We start from the raw sequence: 7,236 nt of genomic DNA on the forward strand, positions 1-7,236 counted from the left end.
AAGAGCTTCACTCGAAGAGCGGCTCTATTGATCTCTCATGGACAATGGCTTGTCAGGAAAGCTATTCCTGCATACACATTGGTATGCAGAGGTACTAAGGTAGATTTGCTGATTAAACAAATGCAGTTCGAAGCGAGGAAAGCACTTGTAGACGGTCTTACTTGATGTCTTCTCTACTTTGACCTTAAGTTTTAAATACAAAAGTAGTTACAAAAGTTACATTTCTAAAAAAAATTAAAAGTCACATTAAAATTAAATATAAATAAAATTACATTTAAACTACAGCCTCTAAAATCTAATCTAAAATAACCCGCCCCGGATCGTACCCAGCTCAAATCAGTCCTCATTATTCCCGCTGCGTTTCCTCGCTGAACCGTAATGAAGACCTGCTGAACCAGATACGACCCAGAGCGAGGATCGCAGCCCCAGTCTTCAATTAAATAATATATTATGTACCTGCCAAATTCCAAGAAGCAAAAACATAATGCTCGCGACTGCCATATAAATGGCGTTTACATATATGACACAAAGTAAAATCCAGGTGTAAGCAGAACCTGTAATAGAAAAATAATAGACAGACGGACGGACATAGCGAAACTATGAGGGTGCCTAGTCGATTACGGAACCCTAAAATGGAACAGTCCCTGGCCCTCTCTCACTCACTGGTCTGGGATGGGGTGCTGTTTAAGGAGAAAATGGTGGACCCGCACGCCATCGCCTTTTTCATGCAAACATAGTCCTGTGTAAAGTTTCGAGTAAGTTTACTATGGAAGGTAGAGGCAAGGAACAGAATCTCCATATACCAAAAAAGTGTGCGACAAAAACCATAAATAGGTGGGGCTACAATACCTAGAATACTTGAGAAAAAAATCTAATCATAGACAGCGCACTTCACTCCGTCAATAACGCCTAGGTTCTTAGCTACTCTAGCGCTACTCTGGAGAGATTTGGAACTATTATTTATAGCTGACAGCTGGACACTTTTGCAACAGTTCTGCCTAAGGAGATTCTGTTCCTTCCGTAAAGTTTACAGGACCCGGGTACGTCCTTAAACTACGTCCAAAAGAGAGGTATGGGCATTGTGAATGTCATCTCGCTTTGTGTGGTAGGGCACAGCCAGTGGATGTCATTCCAGATCTAGAGCCGAGCCCAACTGGGGAAGTACTTCCACCTTACAGAAAACAGCAGCCAAATAACACTAGACCCTACTCATAGTGTTGTGTTCCTGCCGGTGAGTAAGGTTGCCAGAGCTCAACACGGGGGGGGCGGGTTTAGGGTCGGCAACGCGCATGTAACTCCTCTAGAGTTGCAGGCGTACATAGGCTACGGAGACTGCTTACCATCAGGCGGGCCGAATGCTTGTTTGCCACCGACGTAGTATAAAAAAAAAAAAACATTAGTATTTTGGCATTTGAATAATGTTTGTGTCCCTTCTTCTTCTTCCTCGCGTTGTCCCGGCATTTTTGCCACGGCTCAAGGGAGCCTGGGGTCCGCTTGACAACTAATCCCAAGATTTGGCGTAGGCACTAGTTTTTACGAAAGCGACTGCCATCTGACCTCCCAACCCAGAGGGTAAACTAAGCCTTGTTGAGATTAGTCCGGTTTCCTCACGATGTTTTCCTTCACCGAAAAGCGACTGGTAAATATCAAATAATATTTCGTACATAAGTTCCGAAAAACTCATTGGTACGAGCCGGGTTTGAACCCGCGACCTCCGGATTGCAAGTCGCACGCTCTTACCGCTAGGCCACCAGCGCTTTAGTTTGTGTCCCTAAATCCATTAATTACATCACACTAATTTCACGAATTTTTGACCCCTCCCCATCTCCTTGTCACACCTGGTCACATTTGGCAACCCCCTCCCCCCTGGGGTGATGTCACATATTTGGAAATCTTGTTATTAACGAATAGTAACTATTATTATTTTAATAGAAATTATTTTTCATAATAGCAATTTACAAATTTTATGACACTAAACCAATTAGGAATAAAAAATCACGGATAAAAACTAGGTATATATCGTTGCAAAAATTAGTTATTTAGCTGTACTGTATGGCTAAGATGGTCGGTTCTATATCATTTGTCACCATGCCTGTCCCGTTCTAACCTGTATGTAAGTGCGAAAGTGACGCATGACATGACAGGTGATAAAAATGCGACCATGATACTGCTGCTGGGAACAAAAAAAAAATTTTGTCTACGAGTGAAGTTAAGTGACGTACAAAGCTGTTCACTCCCCCTCCCCCATATCACAACATGTCACATTTTCAGTACCCCCTCCCTGCCCCTAAATGTGTGACGTAATTAATGGATGACCCTTTATGACAAGGCGTTCAAAGGGATAAAAACTGAAATTTCAAACACGCCCCTACATTTCTAAGTCACTTTTACTATTTGACGCTGACACTAAGGCCGCGAACTGGACGCAAGGGGCACGGGGCGCGGCGAGTGGCAAATCAGAGGGCTTACCGCGAACCACGTTCGACGTGTTGCCTCCCTGTCACACTTACGTAAGAATTTACTAGTGCGACAGAGAGGCAACACGTCGAACGTGGTTCGCGGTAGGCTCTCAGTATACATTTGGTCGAGCGCAATGTACGAATGGCCTTGATTCGCGTCGCTTGCGTCCAGTGCGCGGCCTAAGTGTCAGCGTCGAGCGTGGATGCTCGCGTGGCCGGGGAAATTGTGAGATGACAATGGCGGAAAAAGCTAGCTCCAAATTACAGTCGATTGGATATGTTAGCGTCAGAAGTGAGCTAGCGAAAATACCATGCAAACGAAATAAAACTACTACTGCCTACTTGTAAAAATCACAAATTAAAATATTTTCATAGAAAATGATTTGAACTCTAAGAATAAATAACATTACTTTCTATGAAAATAATTAAATAAAATAGTTAGAAATATTAAGAGGAAAGCCATGACAGATAGGCGTACCGGAGCACGACCTTAGGCTGGTCAGCATATTTCTTTCTCGCTCTCCCTTATAAGTTATAAACTTATAACTGTGTCCTTAACGGACGTACGGCGGAGGCAGACGATCGAATAGACCTACTCAGACTGGACCAAGGGCATGGTTGGGCACGCCCGTCTGTTACAGCTTTAAGAACGTTATCTTACTATTTTTGTAGAATATTATATAAGCGTACGCAAAAGGCCCGCCAAATATTATGAACATCGCCGCGACTACAATGGATGCCGTGCGAAAGCTGCCGCCTAAGTTGTCCTGCGCCATGGTCACTGAAATATTTAAAAAAAATTGATCACGTAGGTCCCAATGTCCGTTTGTTAAGGTGTGTACACACCAAGCCAACGAACACCTACTAACATTTTTCAGTGTTGGCTGTCGCATGTTCCTTGGTTCCGGTTCAGGTGCGTACACACCAGGCCAACGAACGCCAACGAATGGGTTTCGCTGGCCTTCGTTGTCTGTGTCTGGACGGATTAACAAACGCCAGCGATTGTTTGTTGGTGTGTAAAAACTAAAAACGCAGTGTAAATTTGCCATACGATAGGTAAATAAATAAAATAATAGTGATTTAGAAACTGTTCTGTGAAGTCGTTTTTTTTACTAAAGATTATACCTAATTCTACTCACGTTTTCAGAATCTTTTCCTCTTATATACATATCAATACTAAATAATTAATCTGTAAAAACTAATACGCAATCTAGATACAGCGATGCTATATGGAGATATGTCAAGATTGTCGTCTGTCACGTAATAGTTTTTCATGGAGGTCGAATTTCCTGTGGTAAAGTATGTTAATAAGGCATACAATATATAATTTCTTAATTAAAATTATTATAAACAGGCGACTCACGTACCACTACGTACGTAAATCGAAAAAAAGATCGACATGTTTATATCCAATTTTCGAGGATAAATATATTAAAATAAATATTAGGTATAGGGCATTATTAGTATTATTACACAAATTGACTATAAAGACAGTAAGCTCAATAAGGCTTGTGTTGTGGGTACTTAGACAACGATATTGTATAAATATTTATAAATACCGAAATACATAGAAAATACCCATGACTCAGGAACAATCCATGCTCATCGCACGAATAAATGCCCTTACCAGGATTTGATTGAACCCGGGACCATCGGCTTCATAGGCAGGGTCACTAGGCCAGACCGGTCGTCAGGATATTCTTTACGGAGCACTGAATTTATTTAATCTATCCTCTCTTTCGTAGTAGTGCGTAGTGCGGCTCCTTAGCTCGATTTAGTATGGAAGTATGGTCCCATCCGGCAGCAAACGAAACATGGCATGCATATAGCTTTTAGGTTGATAAGAATAAATAGAAGTAGAAACACGCACGATCTCATGGCTACCGGGTTAAATCAGCTTTGTTTCATCTAAGGAACAAATCGTGCCAGTGGCATCGCTTGAGACCGAAGTGTATACTCACTGCACTTCACTTAGTGTGACTTAGTCGTCGCACGCAAATATTATAAGGAGAAATTAAGCATAATTTGAAAACTATAAGTCTGAACAATATAAGTACTGAACAATATACTTCTATGAACAATATTGCAGAGAATTTTATGGAAAAATATACATCTCCGCCGTCGTCGTGAAGACGACCAGGAGCAACACCGGTGTGAGTGGCTCAGGGGTGTCGAGAGGTGTACGCCGCTTTCTAGTCTTCTACCCAGTGGCTGATAACAGCCACTGTGCCAACTCGCGTCTTATGCAAATTTCCACTTCCACCCCTGGAGCAGGAACATGAAAATATACATCATCAAGACATTTTAATTATATAGCTTTCACAGTACTCATAAGAATCTATGAAAACTAAAAATGGGGATTTAAAATGCATGCCAAGTTTTGTGCTTTCTGCCGGATGGGACCATAGTTGAGGCTATGAAACCGCACTTGCAGGTAGAGGGAAAAACAGCATTGCTCCGAGCAATTATTTCGGTTGGCACAACTTGACGTCCGCGTCCCTTTGCATGCACTGCACCACTGATAAAATAATGACTTGAATTTTGTCAACCCTAAATAGCCGATAGAGATAGTGCCATAGAGAAGTTTCTTTTCTGTACGATAGCATACGATAGTATTACTACTTCGGACTCCTCTACATGATGGCACAGCGTAGGCCAGTCTAAGGGACGCAGCTATGCGGTGGAATGAGATAGCAATATCACTTGCTCCCTCTAACGCATAAATGCGTCCCTTGGACTGGCCTACGATGGGCCATCTTGTAAAGGAGCCCTAAGTAGCAGTACTATCTTACAGAAAAGAAACTTCCTATAGGTAGATTTGCAAAGCGCCTCTACCTTATTCTTTACTTAGATTACTAGAAATTAAAACCTCCATGCAAAATGATTTCTGAACTTATAACGTCACATCCAGAAGACAAGTTTGTCATAAAATAAGTTATATATTTTGAAATACTTATTTATAGAGTATTTATAGAAGAAGACAAGACTGTGAAAGCGTGAGTAAACAATAATACTAATAATAATAACAGTAAAAACTGATTTTACGAAACATGCGTACGAATATATACAGTTGACGTCAAAGACATGTATACATTTTAAGTTTTATTTTCATGCAAGTACAAGATTGTTATATACTAAAGAACGGTCACTTAACATGAAGAATATCGTACATTGACTCGCCTGTTCCTCTCTCTATCGCACGCCCATAATTTTATTATAATGCTATCCCGCTCGCAAAGTGCCATTGACTGCCGGCATCATGGGCAGAAACAGCAATAAATTACGCGCGTGCTTTTGAGACATCAGAGGGCCTACCGCGAAAACCGAAATTCGTAAATTGTGGGGATCTTTCTCTTTTACTTTCACTAAGAGGTAATTAGAGTGACAAGAGAAAAATGCCCGCAATTGACGAACTTCGATTTTCGCTGTTATAGCCCAGACGGGTCAACGAAAGATTTCAAAAGTAAAGATAGATCCGTTCATATAATTCCGACCGAACATTCTTGTTTGGTGTCAAATCGCATTGTGCGTGCATCAATGCCACAACAACTGTTTGATGAGATGTGCAGTCACTTCACGATTGGCTCGCATTCGTCGCACAGCGCGATTTAATCTGTACCTGCCCCATTCGTAAGGCCTGTCTTTACGAAGTAAAATAGAAGTCAATGGGTCAATGTAAAAAATTCCTCGTGCAAGCATCCTTTCTTCATTATCTTGGAGTATCCCATCTTAAGGTACGATGGCCCAGTGGAGGAATTTAAAACATACCGAGTTCAGATATTACCTACATGGAAAAATTCATATTTAATTTGTAAACTTATTAATGAATAGTGCATTGTTATCGACGATAAATAATTAGTACATTACGATACAAGTGTGAAAAATAGGAAATTCGAAACGAGTGGCAATAAATTAAAACACGACCGAAGGAAGTGTTTTAAAACGACACGAGTTGCGAATTACCTATTTGCACATGTATCGTACAACGTTTTACAGTACATATTATTATGGGCCTATAAATGTTCGACACAGTAACGTAATATGCTAATTTTCGCACTAGTGCGGTAAAGTAGCACCATATGTACTGTAATACACATGACATTATGATACAACTGTTGGCCGTTAGTCAATACTCTTAAGGCGATTTTGTGCACGCCAGCTGGAAGCCAACGCGCAATAAGAAATCGGACATGTGTCTAGACCAAAGCAAACGTGTTTCTACGTTTTTCAACACACTTGCACAGGAAACAAAAAAAAAACAAAATGTATTAATCTAAATTTAATTCCTAAAACAGTAAAGGTACAAAGTTAAATAAAAGTCAATTAATTTTTTCACTCCCTACTTAAGGGACCTTCTGTGATATAGTGACCATATCAATATTAAAAGTCTTTTATATTTTAAATAAATAGATTGATTTAGCAATCGCACTAAACAATCTAATTTAATATAATAATTATGTATTACTTGTACGAGTATTGTATTTTCATATGCGGCCATCGCAAGTCATTCTGTTTATTCAAATCATAAAATATTTTAATATTGATATGGTCACTATAAGATATTGTTAGGTTAGCTAATTGCGTATTAACTTAAGACAGAAATTCCCTTAAGTATAGGGACTGAATAAATTAACCGACTTGGTATTACATGGATCCCACAACTTTTTAGTCTTTTTACGGTAAAATAACTGAATTGCGAGACTTGGTTTTTTACAAGTTATGTTTTTGATGGCATCTCATTTCTTTTTCTAGATAGTCTTACTTTTTTTCCTTTTCC

Source organism: Cydia pomonella, chromosome 24, assembly GCF_033807575.1.
Source record: "Cydia pomonella isolate Wapato2018A chromosome 24, ilCydPomo1, whole genome shotgun sequence".
NCBI lineage: Eukaryota > Metazoa > Arthropoda > Insecta > Lepidoptera > Tortricidae > Cydia > Cydia pomonella.